At 40.1% G+C, this 20,900-nt stretch overlaps 1 long non-coding RNA gene across 1 annotated transcript in view; it reads right to left on the bottom strand.

Annotated features, from left to right (window-relative positions):
- Nucleotides 1–4,313: 4,313 nt before the first annotated feature.
- LOC134348880 (uncharacterized) overlaps nt 4,314–20,900 on the bottom strand; it is a 59,958-nt gene continuing 43,371 nt past the window's right edge. The window contains exon 3 of the long non-coding RNA XR_010018512.1: nt 4,314–4,864. This is a non-coding gene — a long non-coding RNA (uncharacterized LOC134348880). The remainder of the gene's footprint in view (nt 4,865–20,900) is intronic.

The raw sequence follows: 20,900 nt of genomic DNA, 5'->3' as shown, positions 1-20,900 counted from the left end.
TATAGCTATTTAATGGAAACTGCTCTTGCAGCTCCCCCACAATGTCAATTACCTGCAGTGTTGCACTATAAAACAATTGCAAAATGTTTCAGGAGAGATACTTTTTTTTAGATACTATGAGAGCCTTAGAGATCCAAAACTTATAATTGTAGCTTGTGAACAGGTAGTGCTGCTTGTCCACAAAGCTCCAGCAACCAGGATTCAATCTTGACATCAGGTGTTGTCTGTAAACAGTTTTCACATTCTCCTTGTGGGTTTCCCTTGAATGCTTGAGCTCCCAAAGACATGCAGTTGGTAGGTTAATTGATCACTGCGAATTGCCTCTGGAGAGTGATAACATCTGAGAGAGTCTGGGGAGGAGGGAAGGGAGAAGCATGAGTGGAAATGTGAAGAGAGTAAAACGGGATCAGTGTAAATCATTGATTGATGGTCAGCAAGTACTTGGTGAGCCAAACTGCCCATTTTTGTAGAAAGAAAACAAATGACTGGAGGACCTCAGAGGTCAGCTGGTTTCCGTGGAGGGAAATGGGCTGTCAACATTTCATGTTGAGACCCTTCATCTGCACTAAACAATAGAGAGGAGGTAGTCATATGTGCTGAGCAGCTGTGTGGAGTTCTCCAGTGCATTTTCAATCTGAGTCTCAGCCTGAAAAGGGTCTCAACTGTGTGGAAAACATCATGTGTGGTCCTAGTACCTAAGGGCCAACTGAAAGTCTTGAATGACTACTGTTCAGGGGTCCTGACCTCACCACACCATGAAGACTCTAGAGAGGCTGATCCTGGCTCACCTCTGACCCCTGGTCAGATCAGCCCTAGATCCCTTTCACTTTGCCTTCCAGGAGCACATTGGAGACGACGATGCTGTCACCTACCTGCTAAACAGAGCCTACTTCCATTTGGATAAGCAGGGCCTCACTGTGAGGATGATGGTTTTTGATTCCTTATGTGCTTTCAATAGCATACGGCCCTCATTGCTGGAGGAAAAGCTCTGTTCAATGTAGATTGGCACTTCCATTGTATCCTGGATAATGGACTACTTGACTGGCAGACCACAGTTTGTGCGACTTCACAGCTGTGTGTCAGACACGGCTATAAGCAGCACTGGGTCCCCACAGGGATTGTATTGGCTTCCATGCTGTTTACCCCGTATACCTCAGACTTTAGATACAACACTGAGTCATGTCATCTGCAGAAATTCTCTGATGCCTCAGTAATAGTTGAGTGTAAAAAATGGAGGACATGAGAATAAATACAGGGTCCTGGTGGAGGACTTTGTTAAGTGGTGCAAACTAAATCATCTGCAGCTCAACATCAGTAAGACAAAGGAGATGGTGATGAACTTTATCACCTCTGCCAATATCACTCCTCCTCATCTGGATCCACCTTTCATTGGCAGTGCTTGTGTCACTCCTTCCCCTCACCTCTTTAGACAGGTAGACACGTTATTGATCCCAGAGGAAATTGCAGTGTCACAGTAGCGTAACAAGTGCACTGATATACAAATATTAGAAGAGAAGTAAGAAAGAATTAAAACTCAGTTAGCTCAAGCAGGAGGGTCATCACTTCACCAGCCATAGATTGACTCATTATAGAGCCTAATGGCCGAGGGTAAGGATAACCTCATATAATGAATGCTGTTAGGAGCAGTGCAGTTGTCTTAGTCAATTACTAAAAGTGCTCCTCTGTTCAGCCAAGGTGGCTTGCAAAGGGTGAGAAACATTGTCTACAATTGCCACAATTTTCCATATGGTCCTTTGTTTTTCCACAGCCTCCAGAATGTGCAGCTTGACTCTTATAACAGAGCCAGCCTTTCTGATCAGTATTTTGAGCCTGTTGGCATCACCTGTGTGATGCCTTTGCCCCAGCACGCCACCACATAGAAGATTGTACTGACGACAATAGACTGACAGAGCATGTGAAGGATAGGCCTACATACTCCAAAGGACCTCAGTCTCCTCAGGAAGCAGAGGTGACTTCTGGTCCTTCTTGTACACAGTCTCTCTGTTGGTGTTCCAGTCAAGTCCGTCATCCAGGTGCAACCCCAGGTACTTTTAGATCCTCACCACATCCACGTCCTCACCATCAACAGGGAGCAGTACAGGCCGGGAGGTGACAGGTGTAAGCAATAAGGGATAGATGATAGAAGCTGATTGGACAGGAAGGTGGAATATGGAATCAGATAAGGGAGTTCAGGTGGGCAGATGAGAACAAGAGAGGAAGGATCCCCAACGAGAGGGGTGTGGGGGTGATAGGCAGGTGGAGTGGCTGGAGGAGGTGAAAGGAGTAGACTGGTGAAAGGTTGTGAGTTTGGGTTTGTGTAGGAGGAAATGGATCAATCAGGGAAGAGAAAAGGGGCAGAGAAGGAGAATTCAATGTTCATGACATTAGGTTGTAGACTACCCAAATGGAACATGAGCTGCTGTTCCTCTGGTTCGAACGTAGCCTCTCCCTGGCAGTGGAGGAGGCTGAGAGCAGGCAAGTTGGTGTGGTAATAGTGGGTGGAGGGGAATTATGACTCTTTGACTATGAATCTATGGCTATATTAACAAAGTAAAAAATACCACCAGATAAAATATTTCCAGCCAAATTTTCACATTATTCTTTCCTATATACTACCAAGAGTAAATGAGCTTTCATTTGCCTATGTCTGGTCTCGTCCTCCAGTGTGGATTTCCAGTGAAAGGCACGGTTGCTGGTGAGAAGGCTGAGAAGGCAAGAACATGTGCATTGGTGGGTCAGTACTGGTGGGAGGACAAATGCAGTCTTGTTCAGAAGGGGACAGTAGATTTCTGCCAATATTATTCAATCACTTTCTCATACAAGCCCCATATACTGCCTAATAAAGGCTTGTATTCTGTTGGAAAGCAGACAATGAAACCACCATAAGGCTTTGCAGGACCCTTTGTAGAGGACGGAGTACTTGCATGATTCAGAAGTCTAAATTTCTACTGCAACCCCATAGCATGCAATAGAAGATACATGGTCAGCATCAGAGATTGTATCCTGGTGGTTCTGCAAGTCTTCAAACAGTTGTCCATCACTCGTAAATTGGTAAACATGATCTCTGAGTTCTCCACAAAGGATTCCACATTCCTTCATAGTGAACACAATCTTTATGACAAGCCTGCCAATGCAGCATCTATATCAATTTGCCTGCTTCTAGGTGAGAGCCTTCAACGAAATCATCTGCGTAAACTCCAGCTAATATGTCCTATTCACAACAAATCAGAAAGAAATCCAATCAGACATGTTTCTACCCAATCTATCTACTCTCAATCATTATCAAAGTGATGGAAATTGTAGTTGACTGTTGATGAGCAACAGTTAACAATGATCACTTTTCCATTGTCGATTTTGGGTTGCACCAGAACCACTTACCTATGAAGCTCGTCACATCCTTGATTCTAGCAAGGACAGGGGGCGTTGCTTGCCTTTACTTTCAGTACAGTATTTCACTGAACGTGGCATCAAGACGCTTGGAAAGGACACAAGTGAGTGGGCATCAAATAATAAACAATCCAATAGTTTACATCATAGTTCACACACTAAAAAGGTGTTTCTGTTGTAGGTCAATATTTCCAGGTTCAGGAGATTACTGCAGGAGTTCTACCAGGCATTGTCCTAAGTCCAATCATCTACTTCATCAATAGCTTCAATAAGTTCAGAAGTGTCTTGCTTACACAATGCTCAATACCACTTACAGTTCCTTGGAAAGTGAAATAATCCTTCTACCGTACAATAAGATCTGGATAAATGAATTGATGAATACCACAACAGTAGTAGGCAAAGATAAGACTAACTCTTCAACTTTGATAAATCAATGTCATTAATGCCACTGAATCCTGTACCATCATATCTCAACCATAACTCAGCTGGACCATTCATGCAAATACAGTGGTATTACATCTGCTCTTAAACTGGCTCCACGATATCAATTTGTCAGATTTGAAAGTTTAAAATTAATTTTAAAAATTTTAATCTCACTTTCATCCCTGCTGAAATTTCTGCTTTAATTATTTAATTATAGTGCAGATAGATAAGTCCAGCATCTATTGGCCAGCCCTAATTACTCTTGAGAAGTTGTCGGTGAGCCATTTTTATCTTTGATGTGTTTTAGTCCTTCTGGTAAAGGTCCTCCCTTAAGCTTATCAATAGGCACATTTAATGTCAGAGAAATGTATACAATATACATCTTGAAATTGTTTTTCTTCACAAACATCCACAAAAACAGAGGTGTGCCCCAAAGATTGAATGACAGTTAAATGTTAGAACCCTAAGGTCCCCCCAGCTCCCCCTCCCACACATAAGCAGTAGCAAAGCAAAAACCCCCTGTACCCCACCAGCAAAATAGCATTGGCACCCCCACCGTTCACTCAGGCGTGCAGCAAAGCATCAATAAAGACACAGGCTTGCAGTACACCAAAGACTACTCATTCACCCAGTAATTCGACATACCACAGATTCTCTCTCTCCCTAATAAGAAAAAAAGGAGTGTCCCCATTTCACAGCAAGAGGGGAGGTATAACAAACAACTGGCTGATATATGGTGTTAAAAGTCTGTTGTGTCGTTTCTTCCGAGATCTGTGCCCAAATAACTTGGGTCTCTGGGCACACAGCCAGCAGCCAACTCGCTGCTTTCGATCTTCCATCTCCCATGACACACCAGCTTTCTGCAGTGGCACCGACATCAAGTCTGCTGCCTCCAGAGCCACGAAATCCTGGAACCCTGAAGGCTCGCTAGTCTTCTAGGTCTTATCCTTGGCATATCGAATAGCAGCCAGTCGAGAAACCCCAAGAGCAGGTCCCATTTCTGCAAAGAAGCGAAGTCAGCGTTTAACTCCAGGTCAGAGTCTTCAAAAGGACCCTGAAAGGGAAAAGCGGAGATATTAAAGATAGAAATAGAGCTGTTTCAGAAGATGCAAGCACAGGAGTCGTGGTTAGGTGCCATTGTCCTCCTAAGCTCAGGTAGATAAGGTCAAGAGTAAGACCCAGTGACAATGATAAGTTAATAATATACCATGTTTCCAAATCAAGATCATGTATCATATGCAAAGAGTGGTGTTCCCATGAGCTTACTGCCTTTTTCCTTCTTGGTGCGAGAGATTATGAGTTGTTACGATAGCCTTGGTGAGTTACAGTAGTGCACTTTGTAGACATTGCACAGTTGAGCACCAGTTGTAGAGGGATTGAATGTTCAGAGAGGTTGATGAAGCACCAACAAAAAGTGCACAGCTCTCATCCAGGCAAGCAGGTAATATTCCTTCACACTTCTGCCATATCCCTGAGCATATACAGTAAGTACTTAGTCATTATGTCTTTACTGCCCTCATGAGCATGCAAAGATATATCTATTCATTTTTGTTACCCAGCATGGAGTACAATGCCATGAATCTCCATTGAAAAAGTCTTTCCAATCATATCTTTATTATGATACATTTAATTCACTGTTCCTCTACTATGGAAGCTGTCAGACTTGATTCACTGGCAGTCTTCTTTCCTCTAAGTCAGATATCCATGTAACCATTTACACAAGTAGAAAGTGAATGGAGCTAACGTAGAATGCAGTGGTGGTTACTACGCTACAAATAATATCCAGAAGTGTAGTGTGAACCGGTTGGGTCTCAGCAGTTGGAAATTTCAGTGAAAGGGAAGGAAAATGCTGTGTCTTGCTCTGTTCCATTTGCTCCTGAAGCAGCCTTGAGAGTGACAGGCACTGCTCTGGAGTTTCCCAGGGGAAATTAATAGCTAGAAAAAAATAGTATTAAAGGAATAAAGTGATGGGTAGTTATGAAATGTTATAGAGATATTTGCTGGAAGGTAGAATCCAATGATATGAGCATTGAATTTTGAACATTGAAAATTACATCCTTGCTTTTATATTCTAGACCTCCTGAAATGAATGCTCCATTTTCCTACCTCACTACAGACTCAACCTACAAGTTAACTATTAGGGAATATTGCACAAGGACTCTGGAGCGTCTTAGCGCCTGTTTCTTGATTTTCTCTCCATTTGGAAAATAATCAACCCTTTTATTTCTTCTACCAAAGTACATGACCATACACTTTCCACTGTATTCCATCTGCCATTTATTTGCCCATTCTCCTAATCTGTCTAAGTCCTTCTGTGGCCTCTCTACTTTCTCAAAACTACTGGCCCCTCCACCTACCGTCTGCAAACTTTGAAACAAAGCAATCAATTCTATCATCCAAATCATAGACACATAACATAAAAAGAATCAGACCAAACACAGACCCCTGTGGAGCACCACTAGTCACCAGCAGCCAACCAGAAAAGGCTCCCTTTATTCCCACTCTTTGCCTCCTGCCACTCAGCCATTGCTTTATCCATGCTCGAATCTTTTCTGTAATACCATGGGCTCGTAGCTTGTTAACTAGCCTCATGTGTGTGCCTTGTCAAAGGCCTTCTGAAAATCCAAATAGACAACATCAACCGATTCTCCATTGTCTATTCTGCTTATTATTTCCTTGAAGAATCGCAGGCAAGATTTTCCCTTGAGGAACCATGCAGACTATGACCTATTTTATCATGTGCTTCCAAGTACTCTGAGACCTCACCCTTAATAATCAACCCCAACATCTTCCCTAACACTGATGTCAGATTGACGGGCCTATAGTTTCCTTTCTTCTGCCTCTCTCCCCTTTTGATGAGTGGAGTGACATTTGCAATTTTCCAGTTCCCGGAAACCATTCCAGAATCAAGTGATTCTTGAAAGGTCATCAACACAGATCAATTCCGACAATTCTTAATGACAACATAAAATATTCACAGAAATTCAGCTTTCCTTTCAAATGAGTGTAAATCTAAAAGACCATGTTACCAAAACATATCAACCCCTATTGGCTTATAATTCTTGTAGGGTAGGTATTCAGAACAGTCCTTTCCACTGTAAACTCAGTAGTTTTGATCTACATCATTCTAGTTTTCCAGTGAGCAATGTCAGCAGGCCCAGGTAAGCTCCCAGGTATAACAGATGGTAACTGCCAGCTGTAAGCCTCCACTAAGTTCTTAATGGTTCCTCAGTAACTCAATGCATACAGATCAGCCCTATTTAGCACTAAATTATCACTCTCTCTCTCACACACACACACCATAAGCCCAGTTAGTACAGAAAATAGAAATGTGACAATGGCTCATCAGGGGATGATCTTCTGGCACTGGTGTTCAGCAACATTTGTGGCAGAGTAGAGAGAGAAATATGAGCTATTTCTATGAGCAGACACACAGTAATTTCCATTTTAATATTTTATTCCATTGCTTGAATCTGTCCTGAATAACTTCATAAAACTGAATATATTGTTAATGTAAATCTAAAACTAAATTCACTCAGAAGTAATTTCTGTTACTTCAAATAAATCCATGATCTAACCCTTATATCAAGCATTATAAACACTGAAGAACAGGAGTAGCAACAGGCCATTCAGCCCGTCAAACTTGTAGTACTATTCAATACAATCATATATAAAATCTACACTCAATAGCCACTTTATTAGGTACGGGTTTAAACCTGCTCAATAATGTAAATATTTACTCAGCCAATCATGAGGCATTAACTCAATGCATAAAAGCATGCAGATATGGTCAAGGTTCAGCTATTGTTCAGACCAAAGATCGGATTGGACTGGTTGGAATGGTTGTTGGTGCCAGACAGGGTAGCTTGAGTTTCTCAGAAGCTACTGATCTCCTCGGATTTCCACACGCAGTAGTCTCTAGAGTTTGGAGACAATGGAGCGAAAATCAAATCGCATCCAATTCTGAGTTCTACACCAGCAGAAGACCATGACATACACCCATTGGTCACTTAGTTATGTACGGGAGATATCTAAAAAGTGTTCTATGTATCTTAATAGTATATTCATGCTCTATGCCATACCCATTCATTAGTGTGCATCATGAAAACCATCCCCTTCTTAAATATATTGACTTCCATGATTTTCTGTGGTGGAGAGTTCCAAAGATGTACCACCCTCTGCATGAAGAAATTACTTCCCATTTCAGTGTTCCAGGTCTTACCCCCTCATCCATGACTGTGATCCCTGAAAAGTAATTACGCTCCCTCTGTGGCAATTCTATCCATCCTCAGATAAGAGATGAAAACTGCATGCAATACTCAAGGTGCGGTTTCCAGCAAAATGGCATCACACTTGGTCGCAGCGGCCTTGCCGGGTCCAACAAAAGGTGCAAACGTTTGTCTTAAATATTTTCTTGTGATTGCAAGACCCTGTCGGATAGTTGTAATGCAAAATACTGCAGGTCTGGTTCATTGGTGAGACTGTCAGCAGGGGAGCTGTGTGGATTTGGTTGTTGTGTAGACCAAGCCCTTGTGTCATGGCACTGCCTGTTACAGCCGCCTAGGGGAGAAGGCGCAGAACACAGTGTTAGAGAGAACAGAGGTGGGGCAAGTGTGCTGGGTTGGGAGCTCACCCCTGCAAGCTGTCTCAACCATCAATGCTTCTCTCCAGTGTTCACTCCCTGGAAGAGAATCTCGATTGCCTCTGTCCGTAGCTGACCCAGTGTGAGATGAAGAACTGCTGTACTTCTGCTTGTTCTTGTAGAAACATGGCTCCAGGATAGCATTCCATGTACCACCAATCAGGGACTTGAGTTAATTTGATTTTGTGACTGTATTTGCTACCACAACTATATGAGCAATGTGCGATGTGACTGTATGAGCTGTGATATGTACTTTGGCCTCAGAGGAGCAATGCTTTGTTTAGCTGGATATGTGTTTGCGGTTGAATGACAAATAATGCTGAACTTGAACTTGTACCAAGATCCTGTCTGAAGGCACTGAGATATCTTTGCTCTTGTTCTCAAAGCTTCTTGCAATTAAGGCAACACAATCTTTCACCAATTTTTGTTTTACCTGCAAGTTTGCTTTTACTGACTGGTGTGCAATGATACATTGGATCATTTGTAAATTAACATTCTCAGTACATTGTGGTTTAAATACCCTCCTGCCCTCCTGTTTTTCCTCCCCAGGTGGACACATTTATTCTGTTGTATTTGTTGACTCATGCAGCTTGTCTGAATCAATATGGAATCTCCTTGCATTCTCTTCACAACTGACAATTCAAACACTTTCATGTCATCTGCAGGTTTAGAAATATCACATTCAGTTCCTTCATCCAAATCATTGATATATTTGTGAATAACTTGGACACAAGAACTGATTCCTGTGCTACCCCAGAAGACACTGCCTGCCACCTTGTAAAAGATCAAATTACTGCTACATGGTTGCCTGTTACTGCTATACATGTATATAACCCTCGATCCCATGTGTTTAATTTAGCACAGTAACCTTTGACCCGTACTTTATCCAAGTCCTTTAGATAATTCAAATACACCACACTGCATTGGTTCTGTTCTATCTATTTTACCAGTTACATCCCCAAAAGACTTCACTGTGTTTGCCAAGCAACATTTCTCTTTGACAAATCCTTGTTGACTTTGAGTAATGTCGTTGAAATCCTATTGTTATATCCCTAGTACTGAACTTCAGCATTTTCCCTATTACTGATGTCAGGCAAGCCAATTTATAATTTGCAATTTTCTCTCCCTCTCCCTTTTTAAATATCAAAGTTACACATTACACCCTCCAATCTGTAGGAATCTAATAGATTTTTGATAATGACAGCCAATGCATTTGGTAAGCTTGGATACAAATGATCAGGCACAGGGCATTTTTCAGCTTTTAGTCCCATTAACTTCTCCATCATTTTGATTTTAGAGAATAAGCCATAAAACCATAAGATACAGGAGCAGAATTAGGCCATTTGGCTCATCAAGTCAGCTCTGTCATTTCATTATGGCTAATCCAATTTCCACTCAGCCACAACCTCCTGTCTTCTCCCTGTATACATTCATGCCATGACCAATCAAGAATCTATCAACCTTTGCCTTAAAATATATATAAATTCTTGGCCTCCACAGCTGCCTGGGGCAAAGAATTTCAGATTCACCACTCTCTGGCTAAAGAAATTGCTCCTCACCTCCCTTCTAAAAGGACATCCTTCTATTCTGAGGTCATGTCCTCTAGCCTTAGACTCTCCCATCATAGGGAACATCCTGTCCACATCCACTCTATCAAGACTACCATTTGATAGTTTTCAATGAGGTCACCATTCATTCTTCTGAATTCTAGTGAATACAGACCTAGAGCCATTAAATGCTCTTCACATGACAAGCCATTCAATCCTGTGTCCATTTTTGTGAACCTCCTTTGAACCCTCTCCAGTTTCAGCATATCCTTGCTAAGATAAGGAGCCCAGGACTGCACACAATACTCAAAGTCAGGCCTCACCAGTGCCTTATAACATTTCAGCATTACATCTTTGCTTTAATATTCTAGTCCTCTTGAATCAATGCTAACATTGCATTACCTACCTCACCACAGACTCAACCTGCAAATTAACTTTTAAGGGATCTTGCACAAGGACTCCCAAGTCCCTTTGCACCTCAGTTTTTTTTTTATTTTCCCTCCATCTAAATAATAGTCATCGCTTTCATTCCTTCTACCAAAGTGCATGACCATACAATTCTCAAAATTGTATTCTATCTACCATTTCTTTGCCCATTCTCCTAATCTGTCTAAATCCTCCTTTGGTCTCTCTAATTCCTCAATACTACCTGTCCCTCCACCTATTTCATATTGTTTGCAAATCTTGCAACAAAGCAATCAATTCCATTATCCAAATCATTGATATAAAACGCAAAAAGAATTGATACCAGCGCAGACCCCTGCGGAACACCACTAGTCACTGGCAGCCAACCAGAAAAGGGTCCTTTTATTCCCATTCTTTGCCTCCTGTCAATTAGCCACTGCTTTATCCATGCTGATGAAACCCAGATTAATTAAGATGTAATGCCTAGAAATCTCCACCTGTGAAGGGCTGAAAAGGAGGTTTACCAAATTTAAAAAAGGAGAACGTGAAAAAAAAAGCAATGCGAAAAGCAATGAGTCAGTAGTGAAGAAGGCGAATGCAATGTTGGCATTCAATTCTAGAGGAATAGAGTAGAGGAGCAGGGATGTGATGCTGAGGCTCTATAAGGCGCTGGTGAGACCTCACTTGGAGTACTGTGGGCAGTTTTGGTCTCCTTATTTAAGAAAGGATGTGCTGACGTTGGAGAGGGTACAGAGAAGATTCCTTAGAATGATTCCGGGAATGAGAGGGTTAACATATGAGGAACGTTTGTCCGCTCCTGGACTGTATTCCTTGGAGTTTAGAAGAATGAGAGGAGAGCTTACAAAAACATTTCGAATGTTGAAAGGCATGGACAGAGTGGATGTGGCAAAGTTGTTTCCCATGATGGGGGAGTCTAGTACGAGAGGGCATGACTTAAGGATTGAAGGGCGCCCATTCAGAACAGAAATGCGAAGAAATTTTTTTAGTCAGAGGGTGGTGAATCTATGGAATTTGTTGCCACGGGAAGCAGAGGAGGCCAAGTCATTAGGTGTATTTAAGGCAGAGATTGATAGGTATCTGAGCAGCCAGAGCACCAAAGGTTATGGTGAGAAGGCGGGGGAGTGGGACTAAATGGGAGAATGGATCAGCTCATGATAAAATGGCAGAGCAGACTCGATAGGCCGAATGGCCGACTTCTGCTCCTTTGTCTTATGGTCTCATGGTCTTATGGAAAATGAAGCGTGGCTGATGAGGCATGGACAAGTGACAGAAATGCAGCAAACTATAGAAACTAACTAAAGATAAAAACTGTTAAAAGAGGTATCAGTAGTGATTATCTTTATCCTACTTACTTAAAAAAACTCAAGGTGAAACCTCTGGATATTGATATTAGATTTATTTAAGCTACACCTACAATCTCCGGGTATGAGGATAAACTACATCCGCTGTGGAGAAATTGCTTTGGGTATAGAGGTTACCATTAACCACAGCTCCCTCCAGGTCACCCTTAAGCAAGGTGTAGCACCTGTTAGCCTCCCTACTTGGGTTACAGTGAAGCCACGGAATGCAGGTGGTGGATGAAGCAGAAGGCAAGTTGTGAGTAACACAATCAATGGTTCCTGCTTCTGAGACGCTGAGCAGTAGATCCTTTTAATAGGACAATGGTTAGGGTCACCCGTCTTGTAAAGACACTGCATCGGAAGCAAGCAAGGGGAAGCTACTTCTTGTATTTTATCCCTAGTACAACCATGGTTAACAGACAGAAAGATGAGCATGTACACTAAAAACAGAATACTGCAGTACTACATTTATTCTATCCTGACTTATGGAAGTGAATGCTGGACTATTTCTCCAGCAATGGAAAAGAGACTAGAAGCAGCTGAATTATGGTTCTACAGGGGAATGTTAAAAATATCATGGACCACACACACATCAAATGAAGAAGTTCTCAGAAGAGCCCAAGCGGTTCAATCACTCATACCAACAATAAGAGAAAGACAACTCAGATTCCTAGGACACATCACGTGGAAAGATGAGCTAGAAAAACTCATGCTCTCTGGAAAGATCGAGGGGAGCAAATCTAGAGGAAGACCTCGGCTTATGTACATCAAAAGCCTAGTCAGGTGGTTACACATCGAGGAAATGGAAGTCATCCAAAGAACAAAGGATAGGTCTATATGGAAAGCCATGGTCACCAACGTCTGCATCGGATATGGTACCTAGACAGACACCTATAATGAGCATCAACTATAGCGAGACATTATTGGCAGGGAGTAGTGTCCAAGGTCTCTACCATGTAACCGGGAATTTACCAGAGATATGGTCCGCTTTTTTTTGGTGTAAGTTTGTGAATCGACTTTCCCTGGAAGACCCATTATTTCATCCACTGAACCAAGAAGCAAAATGGCAAGCTACCCAAAATTGAAAAAGCAGCACAGGAACAAAACATTTCAAGACATAGAGAATTTAAAGTGGTTGGATGTATAAGGTTATTTCTCATTAAAAGAACCTGAATTAGATTTTCTGGAAGAACTGATTATTTTTGCAAAGACTTTGATAAATTACTGAGTGAGATTTACTTTGTTTTAAAGTTATGATGTTGGAGATTTGTTGTGAAAGCAGTTAATTTGTGTATATATATATTTTGGGGGGGGCGTTGAACTTGAATTTGTTGACATACTGACCTGAACTGAAACTGAAGTTAACCATAATACTTATGAATAGGAATTCAAATAGTTTCCTAACTAACAAGGGATAACTAATAAGGAAAGGTTAGTCTGCAAACCTTTAAATAGGGAATAATACTAGATCTAATTAGTTAGAGAAATTTGAGTAATGAAGGTTATTCTAATGAACCTCACTGATTCTAACTAAAAAGGAACTTGGTTTTCATTTGATATCTGAGATTTGGAATCTAAACAGAATGTTGGAATTTTGAGTTGTTCTTACTCAAGTAAATATTTTGTACATATTGCTATTTTTTATAAACAAACTTACCTCTAGACGTGTGTGTTTTCTATTCACTGCCTCCTTTTGGTACCTAGGGCTTCTGATGGCCTAAACACACCTAGTGCAATACTATGCAATTAAATTGTCTCATAAGGAGTGCAGTGACCAGTTACACAAGATAAGACAATCACTACACAGGTGTGCGCCCGAAACGTCGACTGTACCTCTTCCAATAGATGCTGCCTGGCCTGCTGCGCTCACCAGCAACTTTGATGTGTACTACACAGGTGTTACAGTTTCCTGTAATACCATGGGCTCGTAGCTCGTTAACCAGCTTCATGTGTGGCACCTTGTCGAAGGCCTTCTGAAATCCAAGTACACAACATCAACTGATTCTCTTTTGTCTATTCTGCTTGTAATTTCTTCAGATTTGTCAGGCAAGATTTTCCCTTAGTAATCCATGCTGACTATGGCCTATTTTATCATGAGCTTCCAAGTACCCTGAAACCACATTTTTAATAATCAACTCTAACATCTTCCCAACCACTGAGGTCAGACTAATTGGCCTATAGTTTTCTTTCTTCTGCCTCTATCCCTTCTTGAAGAGTGAATTTGCCATTTTTTCAGTCTTCCAGGACCATTCCAGAATCAAGTGACTTCTTGAAAAGTCATTACTAATGCCTCCACAATCTCTTCAGCCATCTCTTTCAGAACCCTGGGGTGTATGTCATTTGGTCCAGGTGACTTATCTATCTATCTTCAGACCTTTCAGTTTCCCAAGCACCTTCTCCCTAGCAAAAGAACTAATTCTTCCCCCTGACACTTGGGAATTTCCATCACACTAGCGATATCTTCCAAGGCTGTTGCAAAATACTTATTCAGTTCCTCCACCATTTCCTTTTCCCCCATTATTACCTCTCCAGCATTGTTTTCCAGTGGTCCCATATCCACTCTTGCCTCTCTTTTACGCTTTATGTATCTGAAGAAACTTTTGGTATACTCTTTAATATTATTAGCTAGCTTACTTTTGTATTCCATCTTTACCTTCTTAATGACATTTTAGATGCCTTCTGTTCGTTTTTAAAAGCTTCCCAATCCTCTAACTTGCCACTAAATTTTTGCTCTATTATATGCCCTCTCTTTGGCTTTTGTGTTGGCTTTGACTTTTCTTATTAGCTACGGTTGTGTCATCTTTCCTCTGGGATACTTCTTCTTTGGGATGTATCTGTCCTGTGTCTTCTGAATTGCTTCCTGAAATTCCAGCCATTGCTACTCTGTCATTGTCTCTGCCTGTATTCTTTTTCAATCAACTCTGGCCAATTCTCTCATGCCTTTGTAATTCCCTTTACTTCATTGTAACATCTGACTTTAGCTTCCCCTTCTCAAATTTCAGGGTGAGTTGGATCATATTCTCCCAAAGGATGCTTTTGCCTTAAGCACTCTAATCAATTCTGGTTCATTGCACAACACCCAGTACCCTAGTGGGCACAACCATAAAAACTACTCTAAAAAACCATCTCATATGCACTCTAGAAATTCACCCTTTGGAAAATCCCCCCCCCCCCTCACTATTTACTAATGGTAGATTATTTTACCTTCTCCGTTTCATTATTATCTTGGTTGCCCAGCAATTCTGGGAAGTTACTTGTGTCCTTTTCTGCGAATACACTAGAATTGTTTTTTAGTTGTCCTGCAATTTTTTGTTTGTGATTTTACACTTTCCCCTTTCTAATTATAGAGGAGCAACATTTGTCATCACTATTTTCCCCATGTTACTTATTCACAGAAGCTTTGATGTTTTCTGCATATTTGCTCTCATAGACTTGCACTGTTAGCCAATTTCAGTTTTTTGCTGAATGCTAAACGATGTTCAATCCTCAGATTTGTAATACTTCTGGCAACTTTATATGACTTTTCTTTGGATCTAATACAATACTTAACTTTTGTTAGTCAAGGCTGAGTCATATTTATAGAATCTTCATCTCTGCAGTGATTCTTACCATGTTTCATTTTGTTCTCAACAGCTTATTCGGTATAATTCATGATTATTTTTAAATCGCTGCAATATTAACGTTCTTGTTACCCCTTCATCACTTCATTATTTCATTTTGCAAAAAACTGTGATTCTTGTATGATCTGTTAAAATCTCCAGAATCTCTTTAAATAAACAAATAGTTTCAAATAAGCGATTATCAATACATTTGAATTTAAAAATTATTTCAAGAGAATATTAATTTTCATAAAATAATAAAAACTGGTTTGTGTTTTGTACAATGAATAATTATTTGAGAAAAAATAACTTTTTAACCTGGAATTCACACAATCTCAGTTTTTGATGCTTATTCAATATGGGTGCCAGCTTCTCAGGGAAACTGATCATCCTACAGCTTAAACTTCAGAGTAAATGTGCCAGCTTTCAACAGTTTGAAAAAGCTCCAGATTTGCTTCTACACTTATTTCTCTCATTAATTAACACCATGACTTAGTGATGCCTCCAAGATATTATCAGCATCTTTTCCCTTCAATGTTGAGATACTCAACAGAGAAACTTTGCACCTTAACTACTTCTAACATCAAGATGACCACCAGCAATAAACTTTTATGTAAATAGATTCTACTGTCATTACCATAATAAGAATTAAAACTGAAATATTTCTCTTTCATATGGTCAGAAATTTGCCACATTTGTGATACTTTTTCAGAATTAGAATCAGAATCAGGTTTATTATCATTGGCATGTGATGTGAAATTTGATAATTTAGCAGCAGCAGTTCAATGTAATACATAATATAGAAGAAAAATAAAACAAAAATAAAATAATAATAATAAATAAATAAATAGATCAATTACAGGATATGTATATTGAATAGATTAAAAATCATGCAAAAAACCCAGAAATAATATATATTTAATAAGTGAAGTTGTGTCCAAGGGTTCAATGTCCATTTAGGAATCGGATGGCAGAGGGGAAGAAGCTGTTCCTGAATCACTGAGTGTGTGCCTTCAGGCTTCTGTACCTCCTACCTGATGGTAACAGTGAGAAAAGGGCATGCCCTGGGTGCTAGAGGTCCTTAATAATGGACGGTGTTTATTCTTGGGCACACTGCCATTGCTTAACAATTTTGTCTCCATGTAGAAATATCATTGGTGCACATTATGGGGTATCAAGCTGGTTAGGGAAAATTAAGTCAAAGTCAAAGTAAATTTATTATCAAAGTTTGTGTATGTCATTGTATACTACTTTGAGATATTTTCCTTGCAGGCATTTGTAGGAAACAAATAAGTACAATAGAAACAACAGAACATTTTCATGAGATGCAAACACTATGACAAGCTAAATGCAATAGTCAAGAATTACATTGCAATATGTGATTTTTAAAGAATTGCTGAAAGCGTGCTCTTCAGTCACATATTCCAATATAATTCTTGATCACACCTTGTATTTTTATTCGTGTTTCCATTGTGTCGATATGTTAAACAAGCGGAGGTTGAGGTTGATAGGTTATTGATCAGTCGGGGCATCGAAGGTTATGGGGAGAAGGTAGAACAATGAGGCTTACAGGGATAATAAATCAGTCATGATGGAGTGCTGCAGCAGGCTTAATGTGCTGAATGGCCTATTTCTACTCTTATGCCTTTTGGTCTTATATATGTAGAAGAAATATATACAAAGAACATATATCTTTACAGAGAACGGGGAGTAGATACTTTTGCACACACTTGTACAGGAAAACAACTATAGCTTAGAAAATCCGTTCACTTAGCAAGCTGTTTTTCGGGTATTGCTAGAATGGAAACCAATTGAGATGACCAGGCCATTTTTTTCAAGATTAACAACAGCATAGGTGATGTGATTTATGATTTCAGCCCTACAGCAATACAATACAGATATAGACCCATTGGTCCAACCAGTCCACACTGACCAAGGTGCCTGGGCAAATAGTTCCAATTTCCTGCCTTTGGCCCAGCTCCTCTATGTACTGTACCATTCCAAATGCTTCTTAAATGATACTACTTAACCTGCCTCAACTACTTCCTCTGTGCGTATTCTCACTATTCTGTGCAAGAAAAGTTGTCCATCTGGTTCATTTTAAGTCTTTCCCCTCTCACCAGAGCTAGATAACATAATACAATTACTCCAACAGTGTTAAAGCATTGCCTGGGTAAACATGACACATTGTAAGGAACACACACAAAATGCTGGAGGAACTCAACAGGGCAGGCAGCATCTATGGAAAAAAGTACAGTTGACGTTTCGGGCCAAGGCTGCACTTTTTTTCCATAAACGTTGCCTGGCCTACTGTTCCTCCAGCACTTTGTGTATGTTGCTTGGATTTCCAGCAACTGCAGATTTTCTCTCTTTTGTGATATTGCTATAAGGTCTATCTTTCCTTGGGAGCTTTGAGAAAACGCATTTTAATAACACTGCTTCCAGAGCAAGTCCAACCTGGGGCTTGGAATTGCTTTCAAACAATTCCCTCCCCCATCCCAATACCCTCAGAATGAATCCCAGCAACAAACTTCTGATCCCATCCAAGCCCTATATTTTGAGTAATTTATTTTCTAAACTTCATCACTTTATTCCCATAAGATTTATCCTTAAGATGCATTTCTTTGGCCTGGTTTTTACTTACTACTCATGATATGTCCTTGAACAGCATAGACAAACATGTCTTTGACATAAGAAAAGAGTCGGTCACCCTTATGAAAGTTGTTTGGAGTGAGAATTTTAATCATGGTGATCACAGAACAGTATTCTTGGCTTTCTCTGTGTAACTCTGTGCTGAAATTGGCGTTGACAGTGAAATTTCCTCTTGATGGCATTGCTAGTTCTCACAGTTGTCAGCATGTGGCCTACCAGCTGCGATCTTTGTAGATAGTTACTTGAGACACATGAAAAACACAAGCAACATTTATCCAACTACAGCGAAGTGCATTACATAATGAGTGGATTTTGCAGAGTTGGGAAGGATAGGTGGGAGAAGAGACCAGGAACATTGGTAACTGATGAGACATATATTTTGTGTAACAGAAACACAGAGATCAGCCCAACTACCAAATTAGTATTGGGAGGAAGTTGGCACAGTAGTCTCAGCAGGGAAATTAATGTATTTTCAGCTGTCTGGGGAAGTTTGCAACTCAGGTAAGTGTCTGTTCTGTGTGCTCCAGTGAAGTAATGGGGAAATAGGTGAAATCTTCTCTCTAGTATTGAATCGGTGTGACCTCTCTAATGCAGCAAGAACAAACTGTGAGAATTGACTGAGACTAGCAGCAATCTGGACTGATAATGTTTGTTCTATTGACGTCCATGGGAAAACAGATGAAAGGTACTTGCAGCTGAAGTTGTAAGAGGTTTTCTGAAAATCTTTGTGAGCTGTGGGAACATAGAATGAAGTTTAAGTGTTAACTTAGCAATTACAGGGGGAACTGGGTTAGAAAATCTTGTTATTCTGCAAGTAAATAAAATCTATTCATTTTCAGAATGGCGAAATCAAAATGCTCATTTTATTGACCTCACTGTTATTGATAACATTTGGGAAAGAAATTCCAAATCAAAGGAGCCAGGGAAAATAAGAATTCCACCAAGAAATGACAAGATGAATTTTGTACATGTTGCAAAATTTGCCCAAGATTGCAAGATTGCTCTACTCCAAGTTGTGCTAGCAAGCAACAAATCTGAACAAATTTCAAGCCCAATGGCTTTTGTTTACAGCTCTCTGATGTAATTTTGAGAAGGCAGAAACATAGTGTTTGTTGTTGGATTCACATCCAGACAGTTTTGAGTAACGTCAGCATGGGAATTTAGATTCAATTCTAGATTATCATTCTGAGATATAAAGTTAGCATCAGTGAAAATTCGAATTGCCAAAGTAACCTGCCTGATTCACCAATGTCATTCAGGGAAGGAATTCTGCTATCCTTACCTAGTCTGGGTTATGGATGGCACCAGACCTACCAAATGTCATCTGATATTACCTAATCAATAACAAATCATTATTAATGAAATTAATAATTTCACTCACCTCGACATTGGACTGATTCCACAACTTATAGACTCACTTTCAAAGACTCTAGAAATCATATTCTCAGTTTTATTTATTTACCATCTACTTATTATTATCATTATTGCAGTATTTTTATTTTTTCTCAGCTCAAGCTGGTAAAACGTGAGGTATGGGCATAGCCAAGCACACTCCTTTTTCGATTGCCATAAACTTTCAGACTTTTCTAGTGGAGTTTATCATTGTGGTTTTCTGGAGATTTACATAAGTATTGCTATGTAGCCCTAATTGTTTAATGCTATTGGGTAGTGACTTTGGGATGATACCAGTTCCAGATAATACTGTTAGGACAATGTATACCCTGTTTATGTTCCATAATATTTCAATTTTCTTTTTTTTAATTCAGCATATTTCTGGTATTTTTCACTTATTTATTTCAGTTTGTTCTGTGTGTTTGGAATGGCCATATCTTTTAAGTTATTTTTCCTGTATTATTATATCCAGACAGTTATTATAAATTGTACCTCCTATAGTAACAGATTGGCGATAATATAACTTGTGGGACCCTGTCTCTAAAACTGTATCAGGGTTATATTTATAGTTTCTTTTACGAGATTGTACTTTAAAGCAAGATTTTGGTGAATGATGTTTGCCACTTAATTGGGCCTGTGTAAGTAATCAGACTGAGTTAAACTGCTGTGGGAGCCTGTAAGGTGTTGGATGTTTCTGATTTCTCTTGGCATTTTCTACATTTATTGTCTTGAATTTATGATACATTTTTGTATTAACAACTTGGTCCTGTATTGGTCCTGCCAAAGGGTTTCAGTCCAAAATGTCAACTGTACTTTTTCGCATAGATGCTGCCAGGCCTGCTGAGTTCCTCCAGCATTTTGTGTGGGCTTAGTGAGCTGTTGTGGAAAAGGCCATCATTATTATTGTTGTATTTTTATTTTTTTCTCAGCTCAAGCTGGTAAAAGCTGAGGTACGGGCATACCCACGCACAATTATTTCTCAATTGCTGGAACCTTTCAGGCTATTCTAGTGGTGTTTAGTATTGTAGCTTTCTGAAGATTTACATAAATATCGCTGTGCAATCCTAATTCTTTATTGCTGTTGTGTAGTGCCTTTGGGATGATACCAGTTATAGATATTACTATCAGGACAATGTATACCCTGTTCATGTTCCATAGTCTTTCAATTTCCTCGTTCAATTCAGTATACTTCTAGTGATTTAGTGATTTCTGTATGTTATGTGTGTAACGCCCTGGGAAACGTTTCACTTCTAACGTAATGGTCTTCCTGTAGAAGCAGTGTTTGGGTGATGGATAGAGATAACGGGTGCTTTGGAAAATGAGCCGTCCAATGAAGGGAGTGTGTTTTTGTATTGTGCGCCTGACACTGGGGTGAGCTGGGTCTTTTTCTTGGGCGGGAGATGAAGCGAGAAGATGCTGGAGAGAAGACGATCGGCAAAGGGGAAATCGTGAGCTCCAACTTGCGCATGTTAGACTGTTTCATTAAAATGGG

The sequence above is a fragment of the Mobula hypostoma genome, chromosome 7 (genome assembly GCF_963921235.1).
Source record: "Mobula hypostoma chromosome 7, sMobHyp1.1, whole genome shotgun sequence".
Taxonomy (NCBI): domain Eukaryota; kingdom Metazoa; phylum Chordata; class Chondrichthyes; order Myliobatiformes; family Myliobatidae; genus Mobula; species Mobula hypostoma.
The sequence above is the reverse complement of the archived record's forward strand: the minus strand, read 5'-3'. Positions and strand labels throughout refer to the sequence as shown.